A 25,283-nucleotide genomic window follows, 5' to 3' on the forward strand; every position below is an offset into this window, starting at 1 on the left:
TGAGGATGGTCAGGCATCAGGGGCTTCGGGGAAGAAGCCCAAGGGATCAGATGGGAGGCCGAAAGGTCAGTCGGGACCGAGCCGCTGCAGGAGGTGCGGCAGGCCGCACGAGGGGGCGTGCAGGATGGGATCGTCAGGCTGCTACAAGTGCGGCAAGTTTGGGCATCTCAGCAGGGATTGCACTGCTCCTGCGACCGTTATACAGACATCGGAGTTGCTGTGTTTCCACTGCAACCAGAGGGGCCACAAGAAGGCCAATTGCCCCATGTTGACAGCTTCAGCGCCAGTGAAGGCGCCAGCTCCAGCGACCCTGCGGATCACGGATGGCCGTCAGGGCAAGGCAGAGACTCCGGTGGTGAGGAGTCGGGCATTTCAGTTGACTGCCGAGGAGGCACGCGCCGCGCCCGATGTGGTGACGGGTATGATTTCTTCCTTCTATCTTTTATTTTTCGTTGTTATGATATTGATATGTGCTCTGTGTGTATGCATGTGTATTAGGATCGTTCCATGTGAACGGCATCCCGGTTCAGGTATTGTTCGACTCGGGTGCATCCCGATCGTTCGTTTCTCTTGCTCTTAGCAAGAGATTTCATGAGACTTCAGGCGAGTTAGATTGCCCGTTAGAGGTAGAGATTGCCGATGATCGATCGGTGCGAGCATCGAGGGTGTTTCGAGATTGTGCCCTGCGACTGTTTGAGGAGTGTTACCTGGTGGACTTGGTTCCCATTCCATTGCGTGGGAACAAGGTGATTATTGGTATGGATTGGTTGAGCCCTAATGGGGCAGTGATAGATTGCGCGCAGCAGCTAGTGCGAGTCAAGACCCCAAGTGGGGGAGAGTTGGTGATTCATGGAGAGCGGCCGCAGTATGGACCCACTGTATGTTCAGCAGCGAGGGCTAGGCGCTACCTTCAGCAGGGATGCGCGGGTTATGTCGCGTACGTGATGGACACCCGGGAGGCGGGTAAGGCGACCGTGAGCGAGGTCCCGGTGGTTCGAGATTTTGCTGATGTTTTTCCGGAGGAACTACCTGGGATACCTCCGGAGCGACAGGTGGAGTTCAGGATTGACCTCGTTCCCGGTGCGGCTCCGATAGCCAAAGCACCGTATCGGTTGGCTCCTCCCGAGATGCAGGAGTTGTCTACGCAGCTGCAGGAGCTGCTGGACAAGGGATTTATTCGGCCGAGCAGTTCGCCCTGGGGAGCCCCGATTCTGTTTGTGAAGAAGAAGGATGGGTCGCATCGGATGTGTATTGATTATCGGGAGCTGAACAAGGTAACGGTGAAGAACCGTTACCCGCTTCCGAGGATTGATGACCTCTTTGACCAGCTTCAGGGCGCATCTTGGTTTTCCAAGATTGATTTACGTTCGGGTTATCATCAGATGAGGGTCAGGGAGGAGGATATGCAGAAAACCGCGTTTCGGACGCGCTATGGCCATTACGAGTTTGTGGTGATGCCGTTTGGGCTCACCAATGCTCCTGCCGCGTTCATGGACCTCATGAACCGTGTATGCAGACCGATGCTGGATCGGTCTGTGATAGTCTTTATCGATGATATCTTGGTTTATTCCAAGACCCGGGAGGATCATGAGGAGCATTTGAGAGAGGTGTTAGAGACCCTGAGGAGGGAGAGCTTGTATGCCAAGTTCTCCAAGTGTGAGTTTTGGTTGCGCGAGGTGCAATTTCTGGGGCACCTCGTCAACCAGAACGGGATTCTGGTCGATCCGGCCAAGGTCGAGGCCGTGATGAGATGGGAGGTTCCGAAGTCCCCATCTGAGATTCGGAGCTTCCTAGGATTGGCAGGCTACTATCGGAGATTTATCCAGGATTTCTCCAAGATAGCCGTGCCCCTGACGCGGCTGACGAAGAAAGCCGTGGTCTTTCGGTGGGGACCCGAGCAGCAGGCTGCATTTGAGACGCTGAGGCAGAGATTGTGTGAGGCGCCGATCTTAGCCCTGCCAGAGGGCGTAGAGGATTTCGTGGTTTATTGCGATGCGTCCATTTCTGGGTTGGGCGCGGTGTTGATGCAAAGGGGGCATGTCATTGCTTACGCTTCGAGGCAGCTCAAGCCTCACGAGGCGAACTACCCGACGCACGATTTGGAGTTGGGGGCGGTGGTATTTGCCCTCAAGATTTGGCGACATTACCTCTATGGGGTTCGGTGTACCATCTACACGGACCACAAGAGCTTGAGGTACCTCATGGACCAGCCGAATCTGAACATGAGGCAGCGTCGGTGGTTGGATGTGGTGAAGGATTATGATTGCGAGATCCTTTACCACCCGGGAAAGGCCAATGTGGTGGCCGATGCGCTTAGCCGCAAGACGGCGCCGATCAGGGACGCCTGTTTGAGGATGACTGTGGTGACTCCCCTGTTGGAGCAGATTCGGGAAGCTCAACAGGAGGCTATCAAGGAGGAGCATCGGAAGAGCGAGCGCGTAGTAGGTCAGGTTTCCTCCTTCGATTATGATAGCCGAGGGTTATTGACACTACACCGTAGGGTGTGGGTGCCGTATCACGGGGGCGTGCGCCAGATTTTGATGGAGGAGGCGCACAAGTCCCGATTTTCCATTCATCCCGGGGCGACGAAGATGTATAGGGATCTTCGTCTAGACTATTGGTGGCCCTGCATGAAGCGGGATGTGGCGTGGTACGTCGAGCGGTGCTTGACCTGCAGGAAGGTCAAGGCCGAACATCAGAGGCCGCATGGCAAGATGCAGCCGTTGGACATTCCACTGTGGAAGTGGGAAGATATCACGATGGATTTTATCACAAAGCTTCCCAGGACCGCACGTGGAGTGGATTCGATTTGGGTCATCGTGGATAGGTTGACCAAGAGTGCTCACTTCATTCCAATTCCGGAGAGCATATCGGCCGAGAAATTGGCCGACATTTATATCAGGGAGGTTGTGGCACGGCATGGGGTGCCAGTATCGGTGATCTCAGACAGGGATGTGCGTTTTACTTCCAGGTTTTGGAAGAGATTCCATGACGAGTTGGGCACTCGTCTGCATTTCAGCACCGCCTTTCACCCGCAGACAGATGGACAGAGTGAGCGGACCATCCAGACCTTGGAGGACATGTTGCGGGCGTGTGTTCTGGATTTCGGTGGTAGCTGGGATACCTATCTTCCTTTGGCTGAGTTCTCCTACAACAACAGCTATCACGCGAGTATCGACCGCCCTCCCTTCGAGATGTTGTACGGACGGAGGTGTAGGACCCCGATATGCTGGGGTGAGGTTGGCCAGAGAGTTATGGGGAGCACCGAAGTGGTGCTCAAGACGACTGAGAGGATACAGCAGGTCCGGAGCAGGCTTCAGACTGCTCAGAGTCGACAGAAAAGTTATGCCGACAAGCGTCGATCCGATTTAGAGTTCCAGGTCGGAGATATGGTCCTCCTGAAGGTGTCGCCGTGGAAAGGCGTCATCCGATTCAGGAAGCGGGGCAAGTTGGGCCCGCGATTCATCGGACCGTTCAGGGTCTTAGCCCGGGTGGGCAAGGTAGCATATAGGCTGGATCTGCCAGCCGAGCTTAGCCAGATCCACAGCACTTTCCATGTTTCGCAGTTGCGGAAGTGCCTAGTGGACGATTCTGCAGTAGTACCTTTGGAGGATATTCAGGTTGATGACAGCCTGAACTACATCGAGCGCCCAGTCGCAATCCTCGACAGGAAGTCGAAGGATTTAAGGAACAAGAGGGTGGAGCTAGTGAAGGTGCAATGGCAGCACCGCAAGGGTTCAGAGTGGACTTGGGAGCCGGTAGACGAGATGATGGAGCACTACCCCGAGCTGTTTCAGGATCAGGCAGCAGACTTCGAGGACGAAGTCTAAAATAAGTGGGGGAGATTTGTAGCACCTGGTTTCCGGTATGTGAATTTTATTTAAGCATTGACCTAATTTAGCCTTCGACTCGGCGAGTCATAGGGTCCGACTCGCCGAGTAGGGACGGGACTCAGGACGCGTTTTAAGTAGGCGACTCGACGAGTCCATATCCTGGACTCGGCGAGTCACCGCTGCGGGATGAAACCCTAAGTTTCAAGGGTTTGCACCCTATTTAAACCCTCATTCCGCCCCAACTCGTCCCCATTCACCCCAGAACTCCCCCTACATCGTTTTTCCCTTGTTTTCTTGAGAGTTTGAGGTGCTCTTAGTGTATTCTTGAAGGTTTTGAAGTGTAAAAGGAGTAGATCAAGAAGAGGAGAAGGAGATCAGCCATCCTTGTGTCATTTCAATATTTCCTTTGAGGTATAACCCGTTTTCCCCTTGATTCTAAGCTTAAAACTTCATTTGGGTCCTTCTTGGTCATTTTCCCAAGTTTGCATGTTCATTATATGTTGTTATAAGGCGTTTGGCCTTTGGATCTATGTAAGATTGAGCTCCAGGAGCTCAGATCTGTTGGCTTTTTGGCCCCATAAGACTTGTTAGCCCTAGATCTACCATTTTGTGACATTTTGAGCCTTATAATCCTTATTGGTGGATATCCACACGTAAAGTTGGAAACTTTACGTGTGATTCGTGTCCTAGAAGTCCAGATCTATGAATGGCATGGCCTGGAACCGAGCAAATCGGTATATTTAAGGAGTGCATGGCGACGACTCGGCGAGTCGCATAGGTGACTCGGCGAGTCTGGTCGCGAGTCACAGAATTGGTCCCTTCTTCATGTGTCGAGTTGAGCCTTGAGTCACAGGGGGTGACTCGGTGAGTTGGGAGCTGAACTCACCCATGTTAGGACTCGGCGAGTCAATGCCCTGACTCGGCGAGTCCAAGGCAATCTTCATAGCTCAAGAACAGACTCGGCGAGTTGTTCATACAACTCGGCGAGTCTTAGCATAAAGTGTTCTTCGGATGAAGATGGACTCGACGAGTTGTTCATACAACTCGGCGAGTAGGATGAAGGACTTGAATATTGGTTAAGAAGGTGAACCCGTCGAGTCGTCGCCTAACTCGACGGGTAGGATCGGGTTTCAGGGCAGTCGTTTGGTTAGGGACTCGGCGAGTTGGAAAGCCAACTCGACGAGTCGGGTCAACTGAAAGTTGACTCTGACTTTGACTTAGGGCATGGTCATGGGTAAAATGGTCATTTTACCCAGAGGTCAGTGAGCAATGTTTGATTGGGTTTATTGTGGAAATTGCAGCCGGAGGATTTCCGGAGCAGCAGCGGCAGCAGTAGGCAGTCAGTTTCCGATCAGTTCAGCAGCTACTTTGAGGTGAGTTACCTTCCAGTAGCGGTGGGTCTAAGGCCACAATGCCGACCCACCAGTAGGAGATGTATGGTAGATGATTGTCTTTGTGATATCATCTAAGTTTGCTATTACCGATATGTTATATGCTAGCATGATATGTTGTCTGTGATAGTAGTAAAGTTCGGTCGTTAGGACCGAAGGGTAGTCAGACACCCCAGATACGTCTGACAGTATGTGATGATATGTTTGCATGCTGGCTTGTTATGTTATATGTGATCATAATAGTAGGGGTGAAATAGTCCCCGAGGATCGGTTGTCAGGACCGATGGGTAGTCAGCACCCCAGAATGGCTTGACACAGGTAAGACGGCACCCCAGAATGGCCGTATGGGTAGGTCAGCACCCCAGAATGGCTTGACACGGGTAGGTCGGCACCCCAGAATGGCCGTACCGGGTAGTCAGGCACCCCAGAATAGCCTGGCAGTATATATGTTATGTGTTCGTATGGTATGCGGTACGTTGGGGGAACTCACTAAGCTTTGTGCTTACGTTTACAGTTTTGTTTTCAGGTACCTCTGCATCGAAGGGGAAGGAGCCGGCGCGGTAGCGGCACGTCATACACACACTCTTCGGTTTCCGCATTTATGAGATTTACTGAGACTGTACTCTGATATTTTGATGGGATGTAGGGTGTGGCTTTTTAGAACATGGTTGCAATGTGTTATGGTGTGAACAAACAACGTTTCTTTTATTTAGACAATGTTTTTATTTATTAATGTTTTCTAAAGTAATATTTTAAAAATGAAATTTTCGGACGTAAAAATTGGGTCGTTACAGAACACCTTGTAAGTTGGGCGAGAACTTCTTCTGTCATAGAGGACAGAAGTGCTCCTATGATCGCTTGATCTTGAACAAACCAGAGGGCATACTGACGATTATCGACTTCTGCGACATTTTCGCCTGCTCCGTTTGTGATTTTGGTTGCAGGTTTGGTTATGGTACCATCAAGGTATCCAAATAATTGGACACCTCGAAGTATCGGGACTACTTGGGCCTTCCATAACACAAAGTTTGTGCGTGTGAGTTTGCATGAGATTGCAGTGGCAATCTTAGCAGAGTTGATTGAAGAAGAAGATGTAGACATGGCAAGTACCGGATGGAGAACCAGTAGCCGAAGTGAAGAGAAAGAAGAAAAGAATTCGGAGCCCTAGAATTGGCTCTGATACCAAGTAGAAATATCTATTAGCCGTGAAAACCCAATAGGGTTATGTGTTTGTATTTATAAATAAATGTTACAGAGAGATAGGAAACAGATCCTAAATATATGGATTACAACAAACATTTGAATGATAAAAGTCTATCTCTAAGTTATCCGTTTACAAAGGAAGCAGAGGAGCTTTCGAGAGGGATGTAAAAGGAGTTGCCAGTGGGAAGCGGAGGAGGGTAGTCTATAAAGTGTTTGGGAGAACAAAATCAAGAAACCTGATGGCTATTGTTGATTTATGGTTTTATTTGTCATTTACATAGAATTCTAACCACAAAGTCAAAATTAAATTGTGCGAACATAAAAACGTTGATACCTACATAAAAGATTTAAAAGAAAAAAAGGCCTACATTTTGTTCAAATTTTGAATAATAAAATACACAACATTTAAAAAATATTTTTAAGTGATATGAAAATTTTTTAAAATACAAAGTAAAAGGATAAGATATGTGAAAATGTGGCAGGTGGTTTATTTCTTAATATGATGCAATAAAAAGTCTCTCATATCGCAAAAGATATATGCATAACTTTGCCACCAAATCAAACTAGTGGGTATGCAAGTATTAATTTTAAGGTATGCAAACATAATATTTAATACATAATTTATTTATTTTCTAAAAAGATCAAGATACGTATGAAAAAAATTAAGGGTATGTATTTGCATACCCTTGTTATGAACTAGATCTGCCCATGAGACCAACTACATCAATTTATGAGAGTTTGGACCAAACTTGCTAAAAGATGCATACCTCATGGACCAAAACTATAACGTACTCTGTAATAAATTATTAACGACATGGAATAGCATACTAAATATTGTAAGATGTGGGCTTTTTTATAATATGTTTTGTACACTTAGTTGAAAAATAGTTGTCTGATCAAACGATGCTGACCAGCGACCACCATGAATCATGTCCTTGATAGGATCCATATGGTAGTGTATCTTTGCCGAATCAAATAATCTGAAAGAAGTAGAAGCCAGTTTCTTTGAAAATCACTTTAAATATCTGATTATTTTTATTATCCAAATTATTACTTAGACATGTAGGTTATTGCATCAAATAACCTGGGGCTTTCTAAAACAATTAACCATCTTATAATTTGAAACGAAACGAAATTAAATAACATAAGTTACACATTTTTTCCTTACATATATGAATAAAACATTTAACAAAATCATAAGCTCTTCTCTCCATCTTTCAAGATCCATACCTTCGTCGTCGATGATAGATCATATATTTATATAAATCATTTAGTACACTCTCTTTTGATAACAATTTATCACCTTTTCATGGGATCGTAAGACCTACAGAATCCAGGATATATCATAAGTCAAATATACTATTTCAATTGCATACGTACATTACAACATAGATAGACAAGTGATAGAGAGAGAAAGAGAGATTTACTTCCACATTTGAAATGACGAGGGACCCTGCGTCCACAACCTTCAATAAGTTTAACAAAACGATTGACATTGATTAGAGCAGCCAACTTTGGGGTGATCACGGGACATATGCACTTAACATGGCTAACTCGAGCTCGTTTGCAACAGCTTGATGATGGAGGTCTCCCATACAGCACACTTATGCATGCGTTGATGGCGAGCCTCTTCTCTTTTTTGCATTGGGCGGCACTTGGTGCTGCCCTGGTCATTGCTAAGATTATCATAAGAATCAAAACAATCATCAAATTCGAATAATTTCTCATTTTAAAAAGTTTATTTTCGGAATTTTCGTGTATTTTAACTTTACACTACTTGAGGGTTTATAACTTTATATATAGAGTGGAGTGATAATGCGTAGACTTTGGACTTTGAACTCTGGACTTTGGAGTGGTGGGGTCAATGACTTACGCGGTACTAATTTGACTAATTGATGATTTTGATATTACCGTTTACCATAATGAACATATTCTCTTCTGTTTGTTATCTACTTTCATTAACTAAATTAATAAAGTATAGAGTTTTTCGTCACTGTGAATTCTATTCTAATATTATTTCCTTAGTTTAATGACAAAACCACAATTATACATATGAACTCTATTCTAATATAGTACAGAGTTTTACACGTACATACAGATCTATGAATATTTATTTCCATAGTTTAATGACAAAACCACAATTATACATATGAACTCTATTATAATATCATTAGTTGCAATAATGGTCCAATAAATGTGAAATAAACATGTGATATACTAACTTCAAACATGTTTTATAACTAACGAATTTTAGTTGATAGACATGTTTTAAGTATGGGAAGTGATTCGTATACAATAGTTTTTTGTCATACACAATAATTTATTCATTATAAAGTTGTATAGTACAATATTTTAAAACACCAATTGTTATGTATGGGGAAAAATTGTTGTGTACAAATCATCTCCCTTTAAGCATAAAATTCCCACTTTCGTACTTATAATTGCATTAAAATTTTATGTAATGACCAATGATAATGTTTAATCTGCCGTTGGATTCTCTAATTTTATTTTTAGAACCACTAATTCACACGTACATATAACTGCGAGTCAATTTTTAGCCAAAAATTAGCAATTGTTCAAAAATAGCCCACGAAACTGTAAGTAATTATATGGTGGAGAGGTATAATCATATATGACTATACATGTTATATATATATATATATATATATATATATATATATATATATATATATATATATATATATATATATATATTTGTAATCATAAATGTCTAATCATAAATGATTATACATATAGGTCTGTTCAAAAAATGCTTAATCATACATGATTGTGGTTGTTGGTGGGGGATGAGATGGTGATGGTATAATTGACAGAGGTAGCAGTAGTGTCGTCGGTAGGTGGCGAGGTGATGGTTATAGTGGTGGCGGTGGCGGTTGTGATGATGGGGAAGGCGGTGGAGGAAAACGGAACGGACAGTATTGCATAATCATTTATGATTATAAACTCTTTGGTCGTGCCGATACGCTAGATAGTTCAAATGATAAATAAAAAAATATGTGGTTAAGATTGAATCTCAGGATCTCTATTTTTTTATAATCTCAATGGAACCTACCCTATATATATATATATATATATATATATATATATATATATATATATATATATATATATATATATAAAAGGGTAAAAATATTATTTTATATAGGTAAGTGATTGAAAATGTAGAAAAAAAAATTCACACCACAAGGATGAGACATGTAACCAAATAAAACTTGGACTAGAGTTGTTATTTTCATTATAGCACTCTTATTATTATTATTATTATTATTATTATTATTATTATTATTATTAAAAGTGAGTTGGCCTGTTCACAGTTCCTAGAGCTGTCGGCTTATGTGGTTTGGCTTGGCTTGATACTAATTGGTTTCGAGTCGTATTTCCTTTAACGTACCGCTATTTTCCTCCAATTGATTGCCTCCACCTACTGTGTTTCACGTTTCTTCCACCATTTCCGTTATATGTATACTTCTTCCATTGTGATAAACATTTGTTTGTTTAATTATTAGAATTGGGGTTTGCTCTGATCTTTGATCCCCAAATTAGATTCTTTTCATCATCATGAATGAGAAGAGACAACCGATACATACTGCAAATGGGTTGCTTTTCTTTGTTACACCACCAACACACCGTTAGCTTTTGTATATCTCTCTCTATATATATACCAAACACTACATGTACCCGTCACCATCACTCAACGTCGTCATCATTCTTGCACCACCAATCAACGTCCCTATTGTTCTCACACCCTCACTGCTACTGCTCTTCCCTCTATAACACCAGCACTCCTCCGATCCTTACTAGAAGTGCTACCTTGTTGTGACATCTTCTTTCATGATAGGTACTATTACGAGACATATGATGATCCAAAGATCTCAAACTATGTGTTATAAGATATACCTGATGTAAAAATATCCAAGCGTAGACTAAAGTGGTGAAAAAAACAATGAGTTTGGCAAGGTTGTATGTATACTTCTTCACATATTGCATTACAACGAGACACATATAACTCCTAAGAAAAATATTAGTGAAGGAAACTTGTAGTTTACTTTGATTCGGCTGCATGGATATAAAGATCGTCGAAAACGCAGTTCATATGAGAAAGTTATAGCCGTTTGAAGTTGAGATGAAAGTACGTTGCTATTTCGAGAAAGTCAATGTATGTCAAGTCAATCATCAACACGATGTAGTGGTATACTAGCGATGATGTGGTAAAAGATGAGTCACTGAGAGACGTGTCAAACACTGAGAGACACGTGACATAAGGATGTAATACGTGGCGAAACCGGTGTCTAGTGGTCATCACGATGTGGTGATGCCCAAATAATAAATATGAGCATTTCGTGTCATTTGGGAGAGTTTTGACATGCAAGTTAGATGCTGCTCGAAAATCGTTAATGGGAGATTATAACGTGAAAGGTCTAGTATGCTCAAGAGTTATATTAAAGTGATATTGCTAATTAACATATGATCCCAAGGGTCACACTAACAACAACTTGAAACAATTGATTATTTATTAGAAATTGATTTTAATAATATTTAATAAAACTCTTATAATTAAATTGGAAATTATTTATTTCATGGAAATAATAATTTTCTTTATCAAGTAACATTACATAATTCATGTGATATGAATTAATAAGTTGTGTACAACTTCTTGGACTAGTTGAAACCCTTTTGTCTTTTACTCAAAAGACAAAGTTTATATTTTTTAAAACTTGAGTTTATAAAACATAAATAAACTCTTCTTTTTATATGTACAATTTGCGAAAATTGAATAGACATCAAGAAGGGATGGCTTTCTTCTTAGTTTATTCAAAAGAATTCAAGCATGGGAGACATGTTTATGAGATGGGGACATATGTGCTTAAAGTGTTAATACCTAATGGTTAATACCTTCAATTTATGCATATAAATAAGAGGCTTGCATTCTTGAAATAGTGCTCATTTTTCCCTTGATGAAAATGGTCGAATCCTCCCTCTCCTCTCACTTTCTCTCTAGTTTTGGTTAGAAAACTTGAAGAACGCTTGCATCTTCATGCCCTCTTTAAGTTCATATTAGTTATGAGCTTAAAGTTTATGGATTTAAGAGTTTTGACTAGCATCTACATCAAGTTGAGTCATTGTTGGTGTCTCAAAGGTTCCACATTCTTCATCAGCTTCCAAGCCTCCCAAGAGGACCTAAAGAACTACAAAGGTAGTTATTTCTTCATCCTTCTATGGTTAGTGTTTTAATATTTCTATAACTTGCAAGAAGATCCTTGGTGGGAATAAAATATTTATGTTATTTCAAAAATTAAAGTCTGTTGCCATATTTTTCAAATTTATGAAACTATTTTTGAACTAAAACCCAACAATTGGTATCAGAGAGACCTTGCAAGTTTGGTTAGATTTTTTGATTTTTGGAAATCTTAGTTTTTAGAGAATATGGATAACTTGTTTTTGTATAAAAATGAGTTCATATATATTTCTTATGACAACTTTATAATTATTATTTTATTTATGTGACAAAAGTTTCATGCATCTTTCATCACTTAAAGTTGTCTTAGAAAAACAAATGTTTATTTTATGTGTATATTGATGTATATGATGTGCATAAACTAGCCAATGACCAATGTGTTGTTATGTTGTTGTGTTTGTTATTTTTTTATATAAAATGGTTGTAATAATTTATTTATTCATATGGTATGTAATAACTAAATATATTAGTTTTCTTGTTTATTTTTTTTAAAGTAATAAATTAGTTTTTAGAAATAATTTATTTGTATAAAAATGTAACAATAAATGAAGTTGGAACCATTTTTTGAAGACAAGAGCAATTTTTGAGTCTTGAAGGTGTGCAGGATTTTCAGTGACATTTTTTGAAAAGTGTCACTAATGTTGTTTACAAAGTGCTGTTGACTTTTAGCGACAATTGCTGAATTTTAACCTTCAAAAAGTTTTTCAATCTTTTGCAAGCAATTGGTGTTTACTCAACTGGGAGCTTCTTCAACAACATTACAAGAAGATTTTTGGTCCCCTTAAATGTCCCTTTAGGAATGGACTTGGCATTTCTGTGTTGGCTCACAAAAATGTCATAAGTTGGTTATGTTTATGCACATATCTTTTTATGCATGTTTGTGTTGTTTATTTTATGCAATTATTATGTGTGGTTGATAAATTAGTTTTTCACATGCTAAAATAATTTTGGACAAAATAAACATCACATGGAGTTTTGGTTTTTCAAAATTGGACATAAGATGAAATAAGTTATTATTTTAAAATAAAACCCGGTTTTATAAAATCGTTAATAACGACAAATTTTAAAATACTCCATTATAAGTTTTAAAATGGTGGTTTTTATAACTTATATAAACTCCAAATATATAAGTAATAAAATGAAGTTTTATTAAAGATATAGATGGTTCAAATGCACTTGAAATTAATATCGGTTATTAAAATTGAATTGCGTCAAATTATATAATAACTAGCTTTTTATATAGAACCTTTAAAAGTGATTTTCTTTGAAAATTGATACCATGGTTTATTATATGCATGCAATAACCATGATATCATATGTTTTTAAACTAGAATTATAAAACATATAAAGGCCCTTTCTTTACAAACCTCAAATCTATGCAATTCTTTTGGAAGAACACTCGCACATCTCTTGTATGCACTAGTGGGATAAATGATTCCTAACTGCTTAGTGTTGTCTTTTGATGGCCGGGGTGTCTTCGCGATTTCTATATCCAAGTTATAGGTCAATTACAAGTTTTTCAAATTGGAAGATTTGATCGGAAATCTTTTGTGATAAAGGATATCTCAGCAAGAGAGTTTCGAGGCATAAATGAGATCAAACATGTCTAATTAATTTGTTATTAACGATCCCATATATCTAGGAATTATATATAGCAAAATATAATTGATAATCGATATCTACCGGGTAGAATTCAAATGGATGGGATAAAGGATACCTAACCATTTTTTTGTTTTGCAACTGGGATCCTAGACTTTGATAATTAATGTTTTTGAAAACTAAAAGGGTATTAATTATTAAAGATTAAATATTAAAAATAGTAAATGAATTTTGTTAAATTATCATGAATTATCACTTTCTTTATTGACTAAATGAAACAATAACATTCAATAGATACAACTTTAATGAATGGGTTCATGTCTTAAGAGACAATCTCGTGAGAGATATAAAATTATATACACTTAAAGGTCCAAGTCCTAAACTATTTGTTTTGAACAATTAAACCTGAACATGATACCTAATAAAGGCATCACTGTGATGCTTAAGATGTTTCTAACATCAAGCTAGGAATAGTTATTCATGACTTCTAGGAAGTCTAGGATAATTTGAACATATATATCTGATGATATAACAGGTTAAGCAATATTCCAATAAATACAGTGATATTTTATTTAAATCTAGTTTAAACATTGGAATAATGCAAGGCTAAAAGAGTCACCTAGTATGATCTAAGAGGCCCATGTTTTATGGATTTAACACCTTTAAGCCCAAGAAATCTACTAAAACCCACATAAATGGATCTTGTTTCTTTTGTTAAGAGCTTAGACATTGGAAGAGGATTTACTCCTCTTATTTGGAAAGAAAATATGGAAGAGACTAGCACTTTTTTTATCTACTAGATATAACTCATAGTTTTCATATAACACTTAGGTACTTGGTATTTAATGTTAATATAATATTTGTAAATGGCTTGCATATATTTATTGAAGATTAACCAAGCTGAAAACAATCAAGTTGGAACTACACTCTAGGAGTTTAGTTTATTATTTATGCATAGAACATAAATGCCTTGTAATGTAAAACAATATTTGTTTTGGAACAATGTATGTTTTAATTTAGCATGTCTAAATTTATGTCTTATTTATTTTATTAAAATTTTTTATCATTTACTTAATCATTTTTCATAACGATAATATTCATATTCTGAAATGATTAACTTCTATTTATGAGACTAGATCTCTTAATAGAATTGTGAAGTAAATATCAATATAATTTTATTAATAAAATTAAGTTCTATATGCAAGCACTTTTGACTTAAGCTTGTTTTAAATCAAAATCATCTTTAACATTGTTATCTTTTGTAGCATCCGTGTCTTTTTACCGATTTCTAAATAGAGTCGATGCATAATAATGAATAATTATATAAATAAAAGACTTTATATAGATATGTAAGGGGTTATAATAATAATAATAATAATAGGTCCAGGGGTTATGTGCTATTTTGGAAACTTATTTTGTTCAAAAAAAATTAAGTTAGGGTATATTATGTCAAATGACCAAGCCTCAGGGATCTTGCATGCCAGCTTCATAAACTTGGTCCCATCTTTCTCCCTTGATCTGTAACAGCTGCACATGGGGGGACCTTTTCCCATTTTCCTTTAATCTACAACCATTCGAGAGAGACCCAGAGTTTTGTTGTTTTGTTGCTTCCATGGAATAAACCCTTAGAGAGAATGAAGGATATGTATGTTCACTGGCGGAGAGAGAGTGTGAGAGACATCGAGGTTGTGAACGAAGAAGAACTATGAGGAAGGAGTTGCCATCGTTAGGTTTCTTCGCCAGTCATAACTCTCACTGGAGCGTTAGTTGAGACAAAGAGGTGGGGATAGTTTAGCGAGAACGGGATCATTCCTTCAGCTCCAACTCTGCTCGACATCGTGAACCAGGTGGGGAGGCATTTCCGATGGCTGCGTCATCCTCTGATAATTTTGTGGGACTCCAGTGAATCCCGTATGTTCTCCAGAGCAGTAAAGGCAAGTAAGGCTCAGTTTATGCCATGATTTCTTATCTCTCACCGGTGACTTCAATTAGAGAGAGAGACTAATTGATGAGTTTTGATTCCTTTTTCTCGGCCAAATGCTTTTCCGGCAACTGTTTTGGGACCTCCAGCAGAAGATGAGGTACTAGTCTCCGATGGCCAGAAAGAAGATGGGAAACCGATATCTGTCGAGGCGTGGGTTTGCAGAACTCATAACTTGGTTGTGGAGTTGCGTTTCCTGGTGAGCGAAGAATTCAACCACCGTCGAAGGAATGCTCTTTTGCACCGCCTGGAAGCTAGGTACGCCAATTGAACTCGTCTTGGGCTTTAATGGGTTGGTGAGTATCAAAGTTAGCTAATGGGTTGGTGGCATGTAATTGACTATGCGAATTGGGCTTATTTTAGAACATAATTAATCTAAATGGGATGATAACCTATGGTTGTGAAATTTATTTGTAATTTAATGGAATGATAATTTGAAATATATGGATTGAATTGTATATGATTAAACGAAATATGTATATGAATGAGACTTGAATTAAGCTCTAGCGAAAGTACGTGGGTTTAAATTATATTTAAATTGGATCGATAAATTATTTAACTATTTATTAGCTAATAGTCATATGAAGTAAATGTACACAAGAATATTTAACGGGAGTTGGAATGGTAAATCGATCAAGGCGTTATTTATTAATAATGCAAATAAGTATGATACTAAGTAATATTAAGCAATAATTATTATTGGTATGGGTTGTAGGTGTTTAGGGAGCTAGGTAGACCATCTAAATCACTTTAGTGGCTATTCGATGATTTCTACTTCTGGTGAGTCTCCTCACTGTTTGTATGGGTCTAAAGCACCAATGCCGACCCATTTAGTTTATATATGATAGGAAGACCCGGGGGTTAGCCCTAGGCATTATGCATGAAAGACCAGGAGGCGGTTCCTGGCACACAGTATGTTATTATGTATGGTAGGAAGACCCGGGGGTTAGCCCTAGGCAATATGTATGAAAGACCAGGATGTGGCTCCTGGCGCACTGTATGCTATTATGTATGAAAGACCAGAAGGTGGCTCCTGGCACACTATATTCTGATTAGCTAAGTAGAGTAGTATGTATGCTAGTCGTCTTTGTGATGCTTGCATGGAAGACCAGGAGGTGGCTCTTGGCACTTGTCTGTGAGACCGAGGGGGTGGCCCCCGGCTTGGCAAGAAAGACCACGTGGTGGCTTGTGGCCTAATGGCAAGACTATGTTTGGCACATAGCATCTTTACTAATTATGATATATGTATAGCTCATGGTTATGTATGACAGTATGTGAGTATGTATTTATATGCTAGACAGTATCTGGTTGAAAGAGACGGAAGGGGTAGGCCAACACCCATATATGTTAGGCAGTATGTTGATATGTATGGTATGTGGTATCTGGGGAACTCACTAAGCTTCGTGCTTACGGATTTCAACTTTTTTTTTTCAGGTACTTCGTTTTCAAAGGAAAGGAGCCGGCGATCGCAGCGCATCACACTATGTTTTCTGCACATGAGATCTTTGGGATTACACTCTGATATTGTGTTATGATAACATATTTCTACTTTGGTTTTGACATGGGATGTTATTATGGATGCTTCTATACTTATTGGTTTTATAAATACTTAATTAAAAATGAAATTTTTCTTGAATTTTGGGATGTTACATCTTTATTCTATAAATGGTATTCATATATTCCAACTTCAAGAAATGGATCTTTGAAGGCAAATAATGTAGTTTATTTGACATATGTGAACCTTATTTATATCTGAAGGATTCCTAATGATATTTTCAATAAAGTGTAGAGAAAATAATCAAGGAACTATACACTTGTTGGATTAGGCGTCTAAGCCCATAACTATAATTGGTATGTACTTGACCCGAGAGTAGCATGGTCCATTTCGGGTTGCATATCACCAGGATAATTTGACAGGATGGACTTTTGAGAAGAGGTTATTTATGATTTATATAAGTTCTATGAAATCATATGATTTAATTAGTATTGATCAAGAATTAATTTGGAATTAATTTAGTGATCAAAAGAGACTAATTAGATCAATAGGGACGAACTGTGTAGAGTAGTCATATATATATATATATATATATATATATATATATATATATATATATATATATATATATATAGTTTGGGCTTATGATACATGATGGACTAAGTTTATGGAAGAATCCATAGAGTTAGCCCACTTTATTCATGGATCATGGATAATAAGCCCAAGGGTATAGATTAGGGTTTACCATGAATCCTACAACTATATATATGATGTCTCATGACCTAAAACCGGCCCCTACATGTTCTAAGAGTTCATAGAGTCGATTTCTAGTGCAATAATACTCTCTCTCAAGTCTTCCTTTGTCTAAGGGTGTGTTGTGAACTGTTTGAGTCATCACACTTGAGGTGCTAAGTTCTTAAAGTCCAAAACTACAAGCTATAACAAAGAGGTAATTCTATAACTCACTTTTATGTTGATTATGTCAATTGTATGCTAGCTGTAAGCTTTATGCTTTGGAATAATATTGCATGTATAATTAAAGAAAACATAGATCCAAAGCATTTAGGGTTGTATGTGCACCATAGGATGTTGTAGTATACAAAATCCAACAGTGGTATCAAAGCCTAGGATTGTTTTCTATTATATTTGATGCATGACTTAATTTTCAAAGTTAAAAAAATCAATTTTCTATCCTTTGGCTGATGAACTCACCGAGTCCACTGGCTGACTCGACGAGTCCACTCAGTATAAGGTCAACTCGGCGAGTCATGTTCATGCACTCGACGAGTTGATGCTTCTGATGGCAGACCTTTCAGGATTTTTGGCCTGTTTTGGATTGTGATCATTACTATAAAATGTTTTAGTTCATAAAATTTTATTTTGTTGATATGGTAGTGAGCATGCTTATCCAATTAAAAGATAATTGTCAAAATTTGAAGATTTGTATTAGTTTATATGATTAGGCTAATTTCTTGCAAATTGTTGATATGAATTATCTTGACTTATGAGTTTAACTTGATCATAGATAAATTATTTGATTATTTTTTAAATTGAGATATTTGATCTTAAATGTTTTTAAAGTCCTCCATAACTTGTTCTCAAGTTATGGAACATGAAAAGTTTTTCCATAAAAACCGTATTAAACTCATAAGTTATGGAAATCAAAGGTTTTTTCAAGAGTTACAAAACTTGCCCTCAAGTTTTGGTACTTGAAATGTCTCAAATTAAGAAACTCTTATAATAAAAAAGGTGTAATTCTTGGGGTTCATAAATTAAAAAAATTAATTAAATAGTTTTTAATTTTGAATTTTATATTTAGAACCTTGAAGTATTTGAGTAGTTCAAATTGCACCTTATGCACTTTATTAAATTAATTAAAGTGTTTAATTAAAAGAGATTAATAAATCCTTAACGACATGGTTTAAGGTTAATTGAATTAAGAGTATAATTTATTAATAGATTAAACCATCTAGTATTTTAAAAGTTTAAAATACACCCTTATACTATATAAAATTAAAAGTTTAATAATTATATATGTATAAGTTAAAGAGTTAGTCTTACCGTTAGTAGGCCTCATTCACGAAGCCGGTCTATACGTCAGGGGGGGGGGGGGTATAAGGTTACTACCTATAAAATGGTGGTTTAATAGGTGTCCACTCTCACTTACCGCTTCCTTGGCTAATGGAGGGTTGTTAGCCGAACGGGTAGGATAAGACATTCTCATTAAAAGTATAATGAATACTTTAAGTAACTAAATGCCTTACAAATTCCTAATCTTAGTTACTTAGGAAAAATGTGAATTTGGTGCTAATCCATGAAATTGCACTTTGCACCTTGCCAAGTTGTTAGAGGAGCATGTGTAGTTAACCGGTACACTAACTTGGACTAACAAGGGTGGCAAAGGGTAGCTTGATGTTTGTCATAGATCAATGGAGTGTGTGTGGTTAACCGACACATTGATTAGGTGATAAATGAAATCGAGAGCACCAAGCTAATTTGCATGGTTATTCAGACCTTCTTTGTGGTCCTTGGTATCCCAATCACAAACTTGAAAGGCATAATCGAGATTTAAACAGGCCATTGAAAATTTTAATGAATCTCAAAGAATCTAGGAATTTCAATTCATTTAAAACTAAATAATCAATTTCGTTTTTCATGGTGGAAATTGGTAAATCATCATTTACCTACCTTCAAATATTTTGCAATTGGATTACGGCCTCCCTCTTCTGCGCTGTAAAATATTGTGTGGGTCATAGCCTTAACATTTCATTTAGGTGTTATATTATGGACTTAAATCAACTAACTTGAATTTCTCCCTTATAGATGTCTAGTTCTGACAACTATGGTCTTCCCCATCCTTTTGGAAAAAAAATTTATTTATAAAGATGATATTCCACAAGGCGATCAAGGTAAAAGATTAATCCCTTCTTCGTGCTGTAGTGGAACTTCACTTCTTCCACCTCCTCCAATAATTCTCCCTGACCTACAAGTTCAAAGACTTGAAAATTTCAAGGTCACTTAAGCCCTATTGGCTATCGAACACCAAGATGGAAGGTCTGTGTGTGCACATGTCTTGGAGATGAAGTCACACATTGACAGGTTGGGAATGTTAGAAGTCAATGTCTCAAGGAAGTTAGCTGTTGACATGGTTCTTCATTTCCCTCCCTGAGTCGTATAGTGAGTTCATTAAGGACTACAATATGACAGATCACGACATGACCCTTATCGATCTTTCTTATTTGCTTTTTGCTGCTGAATCAACAATGATTTGGCACAATGGTAAAGCAAATTTGACTAGAAGATATACTTCCCAAACTTCCATGGACATTGACATGGAAACAATTGAAGTCCATAAAATATTTCTCTTTCAAAGGGAAAGGGAAAGGCTAAGTCTGTGATTTTCCCGTCTACCATTCCCAAAGAGTCCATATGTTTCTATTGACAAGAGAAGGGGCACTGGTTGCGAAGCTGCCATATTTACCTGAAATATCGCAAAGATGGTAAAGTCAAAAAGTTTGACTTTACTTCAGGTAAAATCCACTATCTAACTCTATTAAGTTCCTATTTGAAGATTCTTAATACATGATGTAATGTACTTACATTTTGATGTTTTGTAGAATCGAAGAAATGAAAGGAAACTTAAAGGAAGAGTAAGTTGATTCTGATCGTGAAGAGATGGATTTCAATCGCATGGTTCGGTAATCAGAATTTTGAGCTGTTGCTTAAGAGTTATGATAGATTGCTTAGGAATAGATAACAACATAGTTTTCATATGTATTTGCATTGTAAGGATAAGTTTTCCGCAATTTTTATAAATAAAGAAATTTTTTGAAATTTATCTTATTTTAAGTTTCCATACAATGGCATTTGTGAAAATTTTTGCTCATATGTTTCCATTGATAGCAATATTGGAAAATGGATTTTATTCTTTTGTTTGTGGTAGTATCATAATTTACCAAATAAGGAAAGATTCTCATCACCCAAGTTTCAGTTGAATAGAAACTTGGAATCATGCAAGTTGTATTGTGTGATGAATGCGAACCTTCATCTTTGGGAAATTAAGAATAATTCCTTGTTCACATGTATATGTGAGTCAAGTGAAGGACTAGGGGACCGGGTACACTTGGTTGTGCGTTGGTCAGGGCCACCACAAAGAACGATAAGACTATTCATTATGATTTACTAAAGTTTAGTAAATATGGTTATGCTTAAAAGATTAAGTGTGATTCTGAATCATTGAAAAAGTTTCATTGATTAGGCAGAAAGATAAAAATTTCTCCAATATGAGAAGAAGGGAGAGTACTTGAGTATCATGTTTTATGATTGTATTAGTGATTATGAAACCATATCATAATTGATCCTCTAAGGACATCTTAGCGCATTTGTATGGCTAAGAAAAGAAATTGTGAATTGTTGAAATGGTTAATTCAAAAGGTGAATCATACTTCCAAAATCAAGTCTTGGAGTCATACTCCAAGATTGTAACTTGAGTGACATAATATTAAGAAAGGTTTATAGCACTTATCAAATGTAGAGTAAAAAGTTTCTTACTCTTGTACATTGAAAATTGGTAACTTGTGATGTTTTTCGATAAAACAAAGATCAATTAAGACCGATTGTCAGAAAGCGTGTCTTGATAAGAAACCACACTAACTCTTGAATATTTGTTTGTCAAGTAATGTTTCTTGACAATGAGAAACTTATATGTCAAGAGGTAAGTGGGTGTCTTAAAGATATTGAAGAGTTTCAAGAACTAATCAAGAGTAAACCAATTGTTTATCACTAGTACACGACTTGAGGTTTATAATCTATCGTGTTGACATATTCTTGTTTCTGTGTCATTCCAGTTGGTTGACTATGCATGTGAGTTCTATGAGTTCTCAATTGTTTGCATAACAACCTGAAAGCAATTGTAGGCCTTTGTGCTGCCAGGTGGCAAGAAATGAAGATTGAACAAGTTCAGTCCATATGAGTTTGGATTTGTCACTAACCTTGTCTTGTGATTATGGTTTTGACAAATTCACATGGATAGGAACACATACACCATAAAATCTAACCTTCATAAGGTTTCTCTCCAATTCATGAAAATGATTATGAGGAAACGCTTTCACTAAATCGATTTTAAGGAGATAGCAATTGTGTTATTTGCATTCTCAAATTCGATTATGATTACGACATCCCTCTTCATAGTTTGAATTGTAAGAAATGGTAAAAGGTCTAAACATTTCAGACTTATCGCTGTAAGTTCTAAAATTGTTTAGACACACATGTAAGCTATCTAAGGAAAGGTGTATGAATTTGAGAAGCCTAGATAAAGTCTTATCCAAGCATCTTGTATCAGAAATCTGAACTTTGGTAAGAAAGTCAATAAGTATTGATTTCTAGAAGTCCAGCTGATTACTTGGTGCATGTCAGAGCTAGTGGGAGCATAAGTATTATGTTAATAAGAATGTAATTATTATGCAAGTGGGAGCACAATTATTATGTTAAGAGTTGTGTGTTAGCAATGTTAATTATATAAAACAAAAGTTTCAATTCGCAAAGTTGCAGGGTTTAAAAAGTTGTTTTGCTATAATTCAGGGAGAGGAATTCATACTTCATTTCAAATCTAAAAGCTTAGATTGAGATTTTAATCAAATTTAGTCAAGGATATATATGAATTTTATGTTGAAAAGATTCAACATAAGGAAATTCTATATATGGAAATTGTGACAACCCAAATTTTTTTGTCTTGTAAGTCCAACCAATCAATCGAGAGTCAGACTCATTTCTGCTATCTTTTAGCATTGTTTAGGGTTAGTTTGAGTGTTCTAAGCATAGTACATTCAAGTTTTGGGTCTAGGGACGAGTTAACTTAGGTTCTTCAAGTTGCATTCAAGCCAATCACACCATCAAGAGGTGTGTACAACCGTAAACATGAGTGTACGGCCGTACACCCAAGGTGGTCGTACACTACCTCCTATATATATGAGATCAATTCATTTTCTTCATTTCTTCCTTCTTTGGCCGCAAGCAACTTCATTCTCTCTCAACTAGCTTCGTCAAAGAACACTCCAAATCCTAAAAAACATAAGTGTTTTATCCTTAAACTTGTTATACTTGAAAGACCACTTGATCCAAGTCCTAATTCTTCATGTTTCAACATGAACTTCATGATCTTGAAGGGTGTACGGCCGTGAACCCTTCATAGGATCATTGGCCGTACACACCCTAAAGGACCTCCACTGTGAGAGTTTTTCCCCTATCATCTAGTTAGACATGTTAAGCACTTGTTTCTAGCCTTTAAACACCATCAAACTCGTGATTAGGGACGAGATTTAGAATTGGAAAACCGGACCGGAACCGGAATCGGACCGGAACCGGAACCGTTAGAACCGGGTCCAGTTTCAGGTTTAAAAATTGGCTTTATCCAGGTTCCGGGTAATCCGGGTTTCGGTCCATCGGGTCCGGGTAAACCGGGTCTAAAAATCGGAACCGGTTTTTGGAACCGGAACCACTTTTAGGGCCGAAACCGGTTTTTATGAAACGTTTAAAAGATGCATATCTTATTCGTTTCAACTCCAATTGACATACAGTTTTTTCTAACATGTAGTTTAGAGTTTTTACATGATTCTAGACTATAAATTTTTCATTTTTAGTTTTATATTAATTGACGTACAGTCCTCCAAAGTCGAGATATCAAAGCTGGAAGTTTTTAGTTTTTCAGTTTTTTTGTATTCGGTGAACGTTTTAAAACATACATATCTAATTCGTTTGAAGTCGGATTGACATGTGGTTTTTTTCAACTTCTAGTTTACAGTTTGTACATGAGTTTAGACTATAATTTTGTCATTTTTGGTATAATATTCAATGATTTACAGTCCTCCGAAGTCGGGATATCAAAATTGAAAATTTTCAACTTTTCAGCTATTTGTTTTTGTACTTTGTATTATGTGAAAATATTAACACAAGCATATCTCATTCGTTTAAAGTCGGATTGACATGCGGGTTTTTCCAGAGTGTATTTTAGAGTTTGTACATGATTTTAGACTATAATTTTGTTAATTTTGGTTTCGTATTCAATGAGTTACAGTCCCCCAAATTCGGTATATCAATATGAAAATTTTCAAAGTTCAACCCACTAAGTAGTAAGTAATTCCCAAAAAAATCCGGTTTTTCCGGGTTGTCCGGTTCTAAACCCACTTTATCCGGTTCCAACCTACCCACTTTGATGTTTCGGGTTTTCCGGTTTTAGACCCACTTTACCCGAAACCGAATCGGAACCGGTTCCTATATATCGATCCGGTTTCCGGTTCTATAAAATCCCGTTAACCGGTTCCGGGTTTTCCGGGTCCGGGTCCATCCGGTCCGGGTTTGGACCCACTTTCATCCCTACTCGTGATCATCAAGAGTGTACGACCGTACACTCTATGTATGGTCGTAAACCCTTCTTTGGTTCATAATCTCTAGCCTTAAACACTTCTAGGTACTTTATGTCCATTAGAACTCTTGAACCCTTGAATCCCGATGAATCAAGACCCAAAATGCATCCATTTGGAGTGTGTACGGCCGTACACACCTCAAGTCCCTCAAAAATGAGAGTTTGGTTCACCTTCTTATTGTACACTTGGCACACTAGTTTCCCCAAGGATCAAACACCCTCTTTTGCATGTTTTCCATGAGTATACGGTCGTACACTCAGTGACCGTACAGCCATTGGCCGTAAACTCTCTAGTATGGCCGTAAACTCCCTTTGATCAATCACATGTGATTCTACACTTCACATCAAGTGTTCCTTAGTCCCTTAGGTTGTTTCCCTTCATAATTAGTTGTTTTTACACTAATTATGTACATATATGTACCATTATATGTCATTTAGGACTCGTTTGTGTCTCGGGAATTCATTTCGTGGAACTTCTCATCCTTACACGATTCTGCAATTGAATCACCCACATAAGGTGAGTTCATACCCCTATAATCAATCTTTCAAATGTTTTTAAATGCTTTTAAGGGGGGAATACAAGTTGAACACAATGAAAATTGTGTAAATGTTATTTGTGATAACTATCATATTCAAAGGGTTTCTTATGCTTTATAAGTGATCAAAACCATTTCAAAAACTCTTTTAAATTATGTTACTTTATTGTTTATAAAACACCGTTTTTAAAGTACAAGTCAGTAACAGTTCAAGTAAACATACCAGTAAACTATAATAGGTATAGTTTAGGGTTCAGTACATACTATAACTAGGATAGGGAGGAACATATTATAATGTGAAACAGGGAGGAATGTACTATAAAGAGAAACAATGAGGAACATACAATATACTATAACAGAAGAACAAATCATGATTAACACATTTATACTAACTATTACCAGAAACCTAGGAGAGGAACGTATCATTAACTCGTTGTTCTAATCAAAAGATGATAATAAAAGTGGTATAGTGGATATATAAATATGGTGCATATAGAATATGCCATGATTTATATATATATATATATATATATATATATATATATATATATATATATATATATATATA

General features: G+C 37.7%; 2 long non-coding RNA genes across 2 annotated transcripts; one reads left to right on the top strand and one right to left on the bottom strand.

The window, feature by feature from the left end:
- Positions 1-7,439: 7,439 nt before the first annotated feature.
- On the bottom strand, positions 7,440-8,177 carry LOC145058945 (uncharacterized). The gene is made up of 2 exons (XR_013686583.1): positions 7,855-8,177; positions 7,440-7,751 (listed from the first exon to the last, which is right to left on the bottom strand). It is a non-coding gene; the product is annotated as an uncharacterized LOC145058945 (long non-coding RNA).
- Positions 8,178-14,772: 6,595 nt separating this feature from the next.
- On the top strand, positions 14,773-16,900 carry LOC145057215 (uncharacterized). Its single transcript, XR_013686021.1, has 2 exons — positions 14,773-15,522; positions 16,699-16,900. It is a non-coding gene; the product is annotated as an uncharacterized LOC145057215 (long non-coding RNA).
- The last annotated feature ends 8,383 nt before the right edge of the window (positions 16,901-25,283 follow it).

The sequence above is a fragment of the Lactuca serriola genome, chromosome 6 (assembly GCF_051521515.1).
Source record: "Lactuca serriola cultivar US96UC23 chromosome 6, Lser_US96UC23_V15, whole genome shotgun sequence".
Lineage (NCBI taxonomy): Eukaryota > Viridiplantae > Streptophyta > Magnoliopsida > Asterales > Asteraceae > Lactuca > Lactuca serriola.